This window comes from Neomonachus schauinslandi, chromosome 12 (genome assembly GCF_002201575.2).
Source record: "Neomonachus schauinslandi chromosome 12, ASM220157v2, whole genome shotgun sequence".
Classification (NCBI taxonomy): domain Eukaryota; kingdom Metazoa; phylum Chordata; class Mammalia; order Carnivora; family Phocidae; genus Neomonachus; species Neomonachus schauinslandi.
In genome coordinates this window covers 27,137,909-27,152,556 of record NC_058414.1, presented here as the reverse complement: position 1 = coordinate 27,152,556, position 14,648 = coordinate 27,137,909, and the positions used below count along the sequence as shown (strand labels likewise).

The 14,648-nt window shown below is 36.4% G+C and overlaps 1 protein-coding gene across 1 annotated transcript in view; it reads left to right on the top strand.

Annotated features, from left to right (window-relative positions):
* SEMA3E (semaphorin 3E) overlaps positions 1-14,648 on the top strand; it is a 243,878-nt gene that overhangs the window by 112,732 nt on the left and 116,498 nt on the right. The gene's annotated exons all lie outside the window — the stretch shown is intronic.

Here is a 14,648-nt window from a genome sequence, read left to right as displayed (position 1 = left end):
CAGATGCTTAACTGACTGAGCCACCCGGCAGCCCAATAGAAAATCATTTTCATGTTGACCTTTTCTAAGTATGGTTTGCATTCTGAAAGATTTCAAATTTGCATTATCTTTATTTGTAATGGAATTATATTTTTCCTTAATTATGACTAAGAATTCTTTTCCAGGTAAAATCAGTAGGCCCAAATATCTTTACATGTTTTTGTTTTGTTGTTTGTATCTCTGTCAAACGGTGTTTAAAAATGACTAAATGCCTGTTCTGAAAGAAAAACATTTTCTGAAAATATGTGTCATTTAAAGGAGGGAAACTGTGAAGCCACAACTCTTTTATACACTAGTATACTTGGAAGTTAGTATTGTGCATTAAAATGCTTATTCAGTTAATGAGTAAAACTAAGTTTACAGGGAGGAAAATTACTTTATGGTTGATTGTGGTATGTTATATAAAAATATCAATGTAATGACCTAAGGGAGTCACCGACAACTAGTTGTTTTATATAAAGATTCAGTATTTGGGAAAAAAATATATCAAATCCATTTTTTTTTAATAGTCTTGCCATTTCTAGGTGAGCAGTCTATCATGATCCCTGGTAATCATCATTTCTGTAGTAAACTCTAAGGATTAAGGAGATGGATAAACAGTCACAGTACAGTCACATCTTGGACTTTTCCAGGAGTATTTTGTGATGCAAAGATGATGCACATTAGGAATATCTCAGACTCTCCCCTCTTCCAAGCAGTCCTTCCTTGACAAGAGGGGAATAGGCTAAGGAAATCTGTGTCATTTTCTGCTAGTCTTCTTGATAATTTGTACTCATCATTCAGATCACCTTTAGTATAAAAGAACAATTCAGGCTTAAGGCCCCAAGAACTTTATAACCATATTTATTTGAAATTGAGGACATTTCTTCTTTTCCTAAGAAAAGTCCTTTATTGAGCTTAAAAAGTGCTCCACAAAGTAAAACCCCGGCAGGGCAGGAGGTTGCCTGAGAGGCCTCTGCCCCCTGCCTGGAGTTGCTAGAAGGCAAAAGAGATGAGGGAAGATGATGGGTTGGGGGTTGGAGGCTCTGGGTTGGGGGAGCCTTGGGTGGACTGATTGTTTCTCCATCTCCCATCTGACCAAGGCCCCTGCTTTGTTTAAATTTAATCTCTTATTTGCCCTGGCAAGGACAAAGCACATTTCAGTTAGGCCTCTGCTGGGGACAGTGGTTGCTGTTTCAAGGGGGAGGAGAAAGTCATGCATGGGAAAAATAATTTTTCTTCATTTTTTTGCTTACCACGTATATGCATCTATAGGAAAAAAGTATGTGCCTGTTAAGCAGGTGAAGCATCTAAGTAAATACGATTCTAATCATTTCCCAGTTAAGATGCGGTTATTCCCAGTTTTTCTTACTAATTCTCCCAGTTCTTTAAAAAAAGCTTGATAAATACACATGTAAGCAGCATTATTTCTATTTAATCAGAAACTGTTATTAAATGTCTAGTTAATAACATGTAAATCTAACTTCATTGGTCTTTCTTCCTCCTTAGATTAAGAATGGGAATGTTTTTCTCCTCCTGCAGCTGAGTAGTTTCCAATTAGAGAAACAAAACCTAGATTGTGCGTTAAGCGTGATATGCCATCAGCCAGTAAAATTTACAAAATTTATTTATACTTGAAGTCAAGTTTGATATGCAGTTACGTCGGACAAAAAATAAAGTTTTATTTTTCCTTCATTTTTAGAAAACAAAGTCTTTAGGAAAAAAGAGATCTACTTGAATATCCTGAATTTGAACCATTAGATCCTGAATTTGAACCACTGGTACATTTATACCAAAAACGTTGAGTTTTGACAGCTTGATCAAAATAGCATGGCATTTACTGGAGACATGTGTAATTGGTTAATGACATTTGAAAACCTAATTTTGTAAGTTCTGAAAACACAGTGTAATTTTTGTTTTCCTAAACGTGCATGCTGAAGTCACCCAGCTAAATTGCTTCTCTTGTAATATGAAAGTATATATATAGGTGCATTTTGTAAAGGAGACCCAGCCTTTAATGGTAAAAGATAACCTAAATACAGTCTCATAGACATTTAATTTTGTGGCAAGTGCACCTTAACTATGAATGACATATTTAAACGTGTAAGATTTTAAAATGTGTTGGGGCAGCCAACATTGGACAATCATTGCATTGATTTGTTTTTTAAAAAATGTGTAGTTTTTGCTTCTAATTTAAAACGTTTATGACACCTCTGTGCTGATTCCCCTGGGAACTTTGCACAGAGCATTTGGAAGTGTTATGGGAAGGGGTAATTATGCTGTCCAGGGAATTTGTCAGGGAACAGAACTATTGGAGATTAAAGGAGATGTGATGGGTGCAGGGGTCACAGCCTTGATTTTGAGCCAAGACTCACTATCACTTTTTTAATTGAGTCTGAAAACTAGAAAGCTGTGATGTAGTAGCCACCTATTACCAGGGAGGACGCATCTAACTAATTGGAAATGAGTGAGCATGGGGCTTAACGACACCAAAACAAAGAACCAGAACTCCCAAATATGAATGGCAGTTCATTAAAACAAATAGATAGAGACTTTTATAATTGATGTGTACCCTTCTTTGATTATTTTAAAAATACAAATTCATTTTGAAGAATATGAAAACATTTAGCCTCTATTCTAGCTTTAGTAAGACACTGAGAAAACAGCTTTGCATTAGTGGTGATGCTTTGATTTTCAGAGCTTTTTTGTTTTTATATATTAAGTAAAGTTTTTAAAATTGTATTGTAGTATTAGCATATCATATTGTCATTTCTGTATTGCACCAAAATTAAAAAGCAGGTATAATTTATGTCATGTTGTCATATTGAAAATACAGAAGTAGCTCATGTTAGGATATTTACACTATACTTATTTACTGAATTTAGCATAATTAGCTTTGTTATGGCTCCAGTTCCTTTTCAGCACATTCTCTTGTATATTCAGACCTCAGATGATAAATTACTAATTTCAGATACTACTTTTAATAAGACTCAGTTTTATAATTGCAAAAGAGTTAATATGCCATTATAAGGAAATCTGGCATCTATTTTGTTTCTACTTGTTAAGCTCAAGTTAATATTAAATACAACTGTCTCTAAAATATAATTAATTTTTCCCCGTTTCCTTCTTTTAGAAGTCACAGAGTACCCGAATAACGTATAATGCCTTTTTGGAATGCAATGCCCATCCCTCTGCCTTGTTTGATCCAATGTCTGTGGACACAGTGAAATGAATGCAACTAATCCATAGCTTGTATTTCAAGAGTTCTGTGGTTTGGGAGTCCCTATAAATGAAAACAGATCAAAAGTTTCAGCCTTAAGTAATTTCATAGTGTACCTACCTACAGCTTCTTGGGGGTTGCCAGCCTGAGATACCTGCTAATTATATATAACCCTGTGCAAAGACTCTTCCTTTTTTTTTTTTTTTCCTTTTTCTTTCTGGGAAGTGTGTTTGCTTTCTCCCAGCACAATTTTAAGGGAGTAGTAACAGGATAGACTTCGGAAAGCAGAATAAATCAGCCACTTGGATGACCACTTCTGCTAACCATGGGAATCAAATAGATGAAAATGTCAATCCTAGGAGATTTCTGGGCATATTTACCTTTAGGGGCCTAAATAGTTTATACTGTTCACCTTTCAGTCAATTGAAAGGTGACAATTCAGTCAGTTTTCTTTTTTTTCCCATTTTCTGGGCATAAACGAGATCAGCAAATTGTGATTTTTTTATCTCTTGTACTGAGGTAACACTGACATTGTATGCTCTTTTCTCAGAACATACTTTTCATATACTGCAACGCCTAGAACGTGCCATGGTCTCTTGCTGTTTTAATGTTGCTATTAGAGAAGAGAGAGGGACCTTCCCCTTGACGCTAACTTCACTGGACGCATGGAGATCTCATTGGTCCAAATTCTTACCCCTTAGGAGCATTCCAGCTGCTGGTAGGTAGGGACTAGATCTGCTCAGACCTTTTGAAAATGTTCATGTACTGAGCAGAGGATTGCAATCACCTGGAATAATCATGAATGTTGTTTTATACTCGACATTAGAACCCTTTGACAAGTTTGTTTCTTGGTTTCCTAAAATGTCCGCTTTGTTTCTCACTATTTAATAAACACATTTAAACTGGACGCAAAGAAAGGATTCACCTCTAATACTGATAAGCACTGTGTACAATGTTCCAGCACATTTTTGAAGTGCATGAGTTAGACATGGCCTGATTTCTTTTAGACCAGCTAGATTTTTTACCTCAGTTCCTTGAAAACCTTCCAGATGACAGGAGACACTTAGAATTTATTAAGATATTTGGAGAGTTGAAAGCTGCTCCAAATCACACTTGCAGTACTCAACACATTTATTTTTGAGTTTATTACCTTTTTAATTGTCAGAAATCTGAATGATGAAGCACCGTCTTTTAAAAATAAACTTTATTACAGGTCACGTATTCATGGTTGGCCATCACACAAAAGATGTGATATCTTAAATATAATTAGCTTCTTGAACATTGTACAAAATAGATGCATCACGTAAGAGGCGTCTTATGGGGCTGATGAAGGACATCCCACTAAATGTCAGTTTAGTGATACATCATGGACTGTGTACATAAGCACCTGGGAGCAGCCACATTTGCTTCCATTATTAATATGTTGATAAAATATTCAGGTAAGCTTTTTTCCTCACCCCTTCTTGGTCATCTGTAATGTCAAACAGTGATCAGTTTTATTTTCCTGCTGTTGTTGACTCAAGATTGGATGATGACTGGAACATTTTGGTAAGTTCGGTATTCTGGCAACTCTTTGTAATTGACCCATAAGCTTGCACACCTCTGATTGTTTGCATATTGTTTTTTAATCTTCTCTAATAGCTGAGCTTCAGCACAATCATTCTACAACAGAGGTTCTCAGTTTTGGTGTCCTATTTAAATTTCCTGGGGAAATTTAAAATGCCAGCGGCAGACAAAATATACCCAACTGTCTCGGCAAGGGACCCAGGCATCAGCTTTTTTTTTTTTTTTTTTCCCCAAGCTTCCTGGGGATTTCTACATGCAACCAAAATTCTAGGAAAAAACAGGTTCAAAATCAGCATGAATAAAATCTCCCTGACTGAGCCCTGAATTTACCATAAAAATAATGCTTTTCTGTCAGGTTGATCAGTGCCAAAGTAACTTCTTGGCCAAATTACATAGACTTTTGTGACACCATTCAGACATACCCTCATGTGTCATGGAGTGTGTCTGATTGCCTCCAGAAAACTAGGCCAAAAGTGAACAATTCAGTGGCTCTGAATTTTGGCAACAAAGCAAAGCTGTGTGCCACGACCTAGAAACCTGGCCCGTTAGGGCAACATGATGAATGTTGTATTGGTGTTAACCTCTGCAGCCCCCCTCAAAGCTCCCACATACCCCTAACCTAATACTATCCTTTATTTCCACTTGAGAAACACCCTTCCTCTAGGCTCATCAAATGTTATATTTACATGAGACCCAGCTCAAGTATTCAGGCAAAGCTCAGTTATTCGTTGATAAAGGTTCAAGGTATAATCCCTCCCAGAGGTCCCCAAATTTTAATAGGATCTTTTGAAAGCCAGAAATATCAGAGTTGTAAAACCTTAATAACTGGAGAAACCGGGAGGGGATTAAATAATTGGACTCAGAGCCCCGTCTACATTACCCCTCTTCAAATTATACCACATAAGCAGTCTTGCTTATTAGGTTAGTCCCTCTGGAAGGCATTAGGCTTCTGTTCATAGTAAATTCAGAGGACTCACCATTACCTGATCAAAAAAAAAGTAATGATAATTTTTGTCTTTTTGATTCCAAATATAGTGTATTTTTCCCCCAAATATGGTGTCATATTGGTCATAGAAGTAGGGTAGTCTATATTGTGTTAGAAATTATTATTTTGACCATGGTAATTTGTTGCCGATATAGTATAAAAACCTTTATTTACTAAGGGAAGTGTGCTAAATAAATGCCTTCTAAAACTTTCAGTCTAGATAATTTATTATCACAAACTACCTTATAAGATGTCACATATACTATGCTTTATCAATGAATATTGAAGACATGAGTGGGATGACTATAGAATTTTAAATAAAGCAATTGATTTTATAAGAATTACAACCTCTGTTAGTAATCTTGCTCTTGCCAGAGAAACTAATGTTACCAATCAGTCATTTCATTCATTTTTTTGAATATTCTTGAATGTTCTCCACATAAACATTTTAGCAATTTTGAAAGTATTTACTAATTCAGGTATAGTAATACATGTTTTTATTCCTTAAGTAGGAAATCAGGAGGCTGTCAGGGCTGGTATCAATAAGTTCTCCAAAAACAGGCTGGTACTTGATGGCTTTAAATACCTCAGTCTCGTGTCTGTTAATCTGCATTATTTTTAGCAATGTGTACCACAGCCAAAATGATCGTTTCTTGATATTATTTGCATCAGTTTTAATTTCCATTTTTCTTTTTTTCTTTCCCCTGTTTCAGAGTGGAAATGTTGAAGTGAAAGCTTTTACACCTCCTGCTTGCCATCCCCCTGTTCATTAACATTCTTTAAGTGTCCTCTCATTCTCAATCTCTCTTTCTCTCTCTCTCTCTCTCTCTCTCTCTCTCACACACACACACACACACACACTCTCACACGCACAGTTCTGAAGGTGATAAATCCTAGCAATCACCAACCATGAGCATTCTAAAATATTGCATCATCCCTGTCAAGAGTGTCTGCTGGTCAGGGAGGTTAATGCATTTGCTCCTTTCCAGTGGCAGAAGCTATCTCTTCTTGGTCATGGCCGGAAAAGAAAATTGACCTCCTGTTCCCAATTTCATATGGAATTTTTTTCCCAGATAGGGGCAGTGACCTTGCCAGAAGGATCCAAGCACATGTAAAATCATATTTGACTTGGTGATGGATGACCAGTTACCTGGGTACAGGCATCTACTCTGATAAAGTCGGGGGCTGGGGATAGGGCAGCTATCTGTTACTCTTTTCAGCTGCATTTTACTCTTGCCTCCAGCTGGCAGGAAAGATATTTTCAGAAATTCAGTTGATTCTCAAAGGAGCTGATTGGTAGTCCTATCATAAACTATAGAACAGGGACCTGATCTAGAATGTCATGACAGAAGTTTGGTTTTAATCTTCCAACTTGCTCTACTAATAAATTGCTCGTCTATCTTTGAAGTTTCTCTAGTGAGTTCTACAAAAGACATTTTAATTTGTCCTATAAAAATGTCTTCCAAGTTTTCCAGACTTTTTCTTATATATCATCCTTTCTCTTGTTCTCAGCATGTGTGGAAAGGGTATTCACTTTTGCCAGGTTGTTTCCTCAGTAGTAAGGCTTTGGCTTAGGGGATTGCCTTATAATTTACAAATGTATTATCAGATCTCTAGTTCTAATTGTAGCATGACCTAATTGACTTTTTTTCATTTTCATAGTATGTGATACCAGGATGAAGTTAGAGGATATTTGATTTATATCTTCCCCTTTATATGTAAAGCCTATCAAGAATTGCAGGAAAACTAATCAATAACAATACATTTGTTGTTTTTTAAACTGATAGTGATAGACTTTTTTTGACATTAGAGTTCACCTGATAGAAAATTGTATCTTCAGCACTAATTCTTATCTTCCCATGTAGCTAAAATTAATGCTGCAGTTCTCAACAGTTTGTAAAACTAACAGATTAAAAAATTCTAGACAGCATCCTTTGGACACCTCTACTCAATATTTTCCCTCACTGGAGACGATATAGTTCATGTTGTGATGTGGTTTGTGAAGCTAGAAGGAACTTCAGTGATGATTTCATCTATTCCTCTCATCCTCCAAATGGGGAAATTAGATCTCCTGTAGATGGTATATTCAGTAGCAAAGTTGGGAACAGACCACAGATGTCTGTGCTTATTATTTAATTTTTATTTTTAAGAACATTATCTCCTCTTATTTGAAGTCAGTAGGTTATAGTTTTTTTTTCCATTTATTTCATTTATTTCGAATCTCTGTCTGATCCGCTGCAACCCGTGTTTTTTCTGATTGTTTTGATTGGATTGCATAACAGAAACATGACTGCCGTGAGGTAGCCTTTAGGATGCATGAGGCAAATGATGAGAAAAGGCTGAGGCACAGGTTGAAAAAAGTGCCCGCTCCGAAGGTGTCTGTGGCCATTTATCAGGGGTAAATATTATTTGATAAATGCATGAAATATGGAAAACACCTGTAACACATTCCTAAGAGATTTGCCGTACTGAAAACCTATGACTAATCTGTTTATGAAGCAAGTATGTAATTATACAAACTCTTCTCTTATGGTCAAATAACAAAATAAGCAAAATAACATTAGGAATCCAGAGATATCAACCTTGAACTGAGTTGTGACTCAAGGAAGTTTTTAAGTTTCCTGTGAGCCTCTCTTTCCTGATCTGTAAAAGAGGAGCATTATGCATCCATTGCTGGAGTGATATGAAGGGCAAATGGAATTATGTAAATTGGATATTTCACGCAGGACCTACCACACAAGAGCCTTTCTGTGAATGCAAGTTCTCTCCCCTTCATCGTTTTCAAAGAAAACACAGGTGGTCTTTTAAGGTACCGTTGCCCTGTGACAGGTTATAAACAACAGGGGTTTCTAACGGGAAGTGAATCTATGCTTATTGAGGATTGCCGGAAAAGGAAAACAGAAGAGTTTGTTAGCAGCTTAGTCACTAAGGCAGCTTTTTGTGAAAGAAAGTCATCAGTGAATTGTACACATAGCTTTGGTTTGTCTCCCCTCTTGGCGTTCCTCAGCCACATCTGAAGAGAACACATCTCCCCGGGGGGGCCGATTACCTATGAAGAGGCATCCGATTCACATGGCAGCAGCTAGAGCAATTGAGGCATGTAATTTCAGAGCAAATGAGCTTTTAGTGGTTGTCTAGCATTTCCATAGCTATCAGATGATGGCAAATAACACATAGCCTCATCTCTGTATCCAGATACACATCTACCAACAGTATTATTGGTGTGGTTTTCTTTGTCTTATAATGTGAATGAGTAGATTCAATTCCCATTTAATTAATGGGATGTCAAAAGATTACAAAATTGCCCTTTATTCTGCCTGGATTTGAAATTCAGTTATTATTCTGTAAGAATTGAAACCCTGAGGAAATGTGATGTTAATAGAAAAAGTATCCAAGTAACAGAGTAGTCCTTACTTTATGGTAATATGTGAGACTGAAAAGCACAGATTTTTTAAAGGCACAAATGTTTGTTGTGTTAGATGGTCAGATGGGATGTCTGGAAGTCATTTTTTTGGAAAGGGTGTTTTTTAGGATTAAATTATATGGCTTGAGAGGAGGCTTTATTTTTATAAAGATGAGACTGGAGATCTTTATTAGAGGTCAGGAAGTGAGAATGCAGAGGCTGTTCAGCTGTGCTGTTTTAACACCAAGTCAAACCACGCACCTGTCTAGGAATTGACAGCTCTGTTCTTAAACAAACAAACAAACAAAAACCTACCAAATTAAATACTGGAAAACTCATAAAAATTCAAGGTTTAATCGTAATAGCAAAAATGTTGGAAGAATTTGTACCTGCTCTTCTGGTACTTTAAATTTCAAGGGTAGAGATGGTTTTGTATATTTTAGATTGAGCTAATAAATGATAAAGCAGATTTAAAAGATAAATTTTCTCTTGCCAGCTGAGGTACATGTGGACTGAAAGGAGGAACAGAAAATTACTCCAGCCTACTGTTGGTAGCAAAGCAAGGTTTTAACTTAAAATACAGACTAGCTGTTGACCCTGATCATAGTAATCATGTACTTGCAAAATTTCCTATTTCACTCTAAGCCTGTATAATAAGCCTAGAGAGTAACTATGTCCACTTGGCAGAAGGTAATTAAGAAAGGCCTATTTTTACAGGGGAAATTTTCATTAAATGCCCAATAATTTATCAACATCAAAGAAAGGAGAAGGAAATCCATACGTATTGGCCATCCATTATGAATCATTTGATTTCTTACGGCAACCCTACTAATTAGTTATTGTTATCACCCTTTCATACATGAAGAGTTGAGATTCAGAGAAATTCTTTTCATTTCACACATCTTTATCCAGGGCCTACTAAACAAACGGCTAGCGCTGGTCTAGGTTCTGGGGATATCACAGTGACCAAGATGGAAAAAGTCACTCCACTGATGGAATTGGTTTCTTGTCAGAGGAGGAAGAAGATACATAAATAAGGAAAAAAGAAACAAAAAACAAAACCAAGTAATATCGACCCAAAGAAAGATGCAACAGCCAGTGCCTAGGTGGGAACTTTCGGTTCCTTAGACTGGGAAGACTTCACAGAGGAAGGAGCCAGCTCTATGGGAGGTCGGAAGGAGGCGCACACATCAGGCAGAGGGAAGAGTCAGGGCAAAGGTCTCAAGCCTGTGCCCTGCAGCTCCCTGAGCAGGGGAGAAAGTGGAGCAACATCCAGGGTGAGGTGGACGACTGACAGGTCAGATCATGGTAGACTTTGAACTAAGATTTTAATCTAAGGATATTGGGAAACAGTTGGAGAGTTTTATGCAGAGGAAGGAACATCATGACTCACTATTTGGAATGAGTCACTGGTCACTGCAGGGTAAACAGTAGGAGGGGGCGTCGGGGAGGGTAGAAGCAGGAAAGTAGGAGGTTCTTTCACTGGTCCAGCCTAGAAGTTGTAGTGTAGATGTTGAGGATAGATAGTGTGGCATTCAGAGCAAGAAGAATCACAAGAAGAATCTCTTGTGAAACCAAATATTTCACAAGATTAAAAGAGCCATTTCCTGAGAGTGGAAGACTGAAAGAGGAATTTGTTTATATGTGGGAATCAAGTGTTTATTCTTCATTTGCTACATTGGAGAAGTCTATTTGTTAGACTTTAGGAGAAGATAGCAAGTAGACACTTGGCTGAACGAGTAGGGGATTTGGGGATAAAAAACTGAGTCACCTCACTCTGAAGAACTTTATCAAATATTTGAACCAGTATGTGACAAAGTAAAAATATAATGCAGATTTTAGTTAATTTGCTTGTTTTTGTTATGTAATGGTTATTTACTAGATAAAATATTTTATGTGAAAGACCAAAGATCAATAAAATTGTTAGAGGAAGATACAAAATTTTAACAAAAATATAAAAATGTAGAGGTGAGGGAAATGAATGAAGGTGTTCAAAAGGCACAGATTTCCAGTTATAAAATAAATAAGTCATAGGGATGTAATGTACAGCATGGTGACTGTAGTTAACCACACTGTATTGTGTATTTGAAAACTGCTAAGTGTAGATCATAAAAGTTCTTACCATAAGAAAAAAATTGTAATTATGTGAAGTGATGATAGATATTAATTTACTGTGGTTATCATTTCATAGTATATATTATATGTAGATCAAATCATTATGTTGTATATCTTAAAGTAATGTTATGTCCCAGTAAAACTGAAAAACAAAGAAAAAATATACTATGTATTAGCAAGTTATATTACTCATAACACTAAAATCAAATACAAAATGAAAAAATAGACCTTTTTAACTTCTTAGCATGCCTTAAATTCAGTTAAACATACAGATTGTTGAGGATACATTAGTTTTATAGCATAAAACATTTCTGAGTTAATATTGAAATATATTTATAATTTAATAGCTAATTACTCTAATTACATTTGTGTACATATTAGCCAACTTGAAAAATCAGAAAGCATCTTACAGAATGCATGTTTTTGGTGGGGGTATAGTATCAGAAGTCAAGATTGTTTAAACATGTGTTAGAAGGAATGGATTACCAAATACTATCATTTGTTTATCTTAAACCTAATTCTGACAGAATATGATGTAAATTTATAATAGAATTGTATTTTATTATTCTTTAAGCTTTAAATATTAAACAAGAGCCAAGCCATTGTGAAATGTCATCATCCAGAAAAATCAGCTTTTAAAATAGGAGTGTGAACAAGTCCGCTTAGGCATCTCTAACATTAAAAAAATAAGTAACACATGAATAAATGAAATCAAAGCCTTGTTACCACAGACAGTGTCATAGACCATATGAAAATGTTTTGAAGGAAAAATGTTCACACAGTTATCAGGCCTGTAGCATACTGTTAGACTACCAAGAGCATTTTGTAGGACTTGTAGAAACGTCCCCCACCCCCAACATATGTTTTCAATGACTAATAGTACAGAAAACATGATAGTATTTCACATATATTCTTGGCTTCCCTAACTTCTGCTTTGACTGAATATTTCACATATTTTCTAAAATATCTGTTGCTTGGAATTCTGGATTTCTCATAGCAAGTGTCCAGAAGTCCCCGCAGAGTCAAATTCAGAGGTGGCTTAAAGGTCAGTTTTGGGTGAATCATTTTTCCCCTCATGTGAAAGAACCTTTCTCATTGGCTAGTGTTCAGTAAAAGCCTGGCCATAAATAAAACTTGAGTCCACAGCAGTGGCCTTGGTAAATTATATATTAAGCACATTTCCTAGATTTCATTCTAGTGATTTAATGACTAAGAAAATATTATATCGTGGCCCTTAATAGAACTCCTAGTTAATCTGTATGAGGAAGGGCAGTATATTGGGGAAATCACAGATGACAGAAAATAATTGTTTAAACCAAGTGAGTAAAAATGGATTCCGTAGGGAGCTTCAGAAATGGAACTGTAGCAAAGTCTAGAGGAAGTCTAAGGGGGTTGGAGTCTAAAGTGGCCAGATGGAAAACATGGCCCTGAAGGCAGGGAGGATGGATGAGAGGATGGAAGAGTTTGGATCAATAGCAGTGTCCCAGGAAAGGAAGCATCTCACCAAGGCCTCTGGTTGTAAAACCATTGTCACCATGGCAACTAAGTCACTTCCACTGTAGGCAAAGCTACTCATTGCCTCTTCCCACATAATTCCCCAGCCGAACATTTGTGCATGGGAGTTTGTTGAGAGCCAAATTCAGCCTCTGGGAGACTGAGGATGTTCTCTGGCTACTTCTGCTTCTTAACGTGCGCGCGCGTGCACACATGCGTGTGTGTGAACTGTTAATAGCCAAGCTGGCTAATTGCCCCAGACAATCAAGAATTAGCTCTATTTACTAAAGCAAAACCATAACCCATTAAAAATATATTTCTAACATGGTTGAAGCACACATCTCTGTATTTAAGGGTTTACCTTCCATCTCTCAACCATAACTTCCAATCACATAGAATTTTAACAGTTTGAAAAGTTCAGATGTTGACAAAGGAACTATAATCCTGTGGAAAAATAGGCTATCAATGTAAAGAGAAAAATGGCAAAAATAAAGACAGAGTACTCTATGTGAAAAGATGCCTTACTTCACCCATAATAAAAAAAATGGAAATTTATTTTGTATTTCCCCAATCGGACCAGCAAAAAATCCTAAACTTTAATAATATAGTATTGTCAAGGCTGTGAGGAAACAGTCACTCTTATAGTAGTAGAATCTTAAACTGATAAAATCCCCACTGAAGCAAATTGGTAATATCTGTAAAAAAAAAAAAAATTACAAATTAATGGGGTTTTTTGGCCCAGTAATACAACTTCTAAAAATGTATCTTAAAAATATATTTTCACATATGCAAATCAACATATTTATGTATACACATTATAGTACTGTTTTTAATAGGGAAAATTTGAAAGAATTTAAATGCATGCCGATAGCTGATTCCTAAAATAGAATATCATGCAACTATACCCTCTAAGTTTTGATCAGAAAGATTTCTGAGATGTATTAAGTGAACAAAAGAAAATAAATGACAGGGTTTATATTATGGTTCTTTCTGTGCGCAAAGTTGGGAAGGTATTAGAGATCCGTATACCTTATTTTTTGTATATGCGTAAGAAACTCTGGAAGAATATCCAATAAACTAGACACAGTTAAGCCACTGAGGGCAAAGAAGTGAGAACTATAGAGGGGGAGGGAGTTTATTATTATAAACCTTTATGTTCTTTCTGGTTTTGAATCATAAAATGTATTTTCTTTTTTTTTTAAGATGTATTTATTTATTTACTTTAGAGAGAGCATGCAAGGAAGGGGAGGGGAGAGGGAGAGAAGCAGACTCCCCGCTGAGTATGAAGCCCTGCGTGGGGCTTGATGCCATGACCCTGAGATCATGACCTGAGCTGAAATCAAGAGTCAGAAGCTTAACTGACTGAGCCACCCAGGCGCCCCAATGTATTTTCTTGAAGAGCAGAGAAGAGGAGAAGAGAAGAGAAGAGAAGTAAATGGGCCTAATTATTATCAAGTACATAAGCTTGGAAAACCTTACCTCTAAAATCATTTTAGAGAGGGTGCCTGGTGGCTCAGTTGGTTAAGTATCTGCCTTCAGCTCAGGTCATTATCATAGTGTCCTGGGGTGGAGCCCCATTGGGCTCCTTGCTCAGCAGGGAGCCTGCTTCTCACTCTTCCCCTCACCTTGCTTGTGCTCTTTCTCTCAAATGAAATAAATAAAATAATTTTAGAGAAATAAAATGAGGGATGCCAAAATCTGATTGGTGTTATTTTTACAGAATTACATTGATCCTTAATATCTCTCTGAAATCCTCCAATGAGTGCCTAATACAGTGGATGTCTTCATATATATTTTGAATTTTTCACCAAATTGAGTGAGTGTGTTACCTCAATCTTAAATAACTT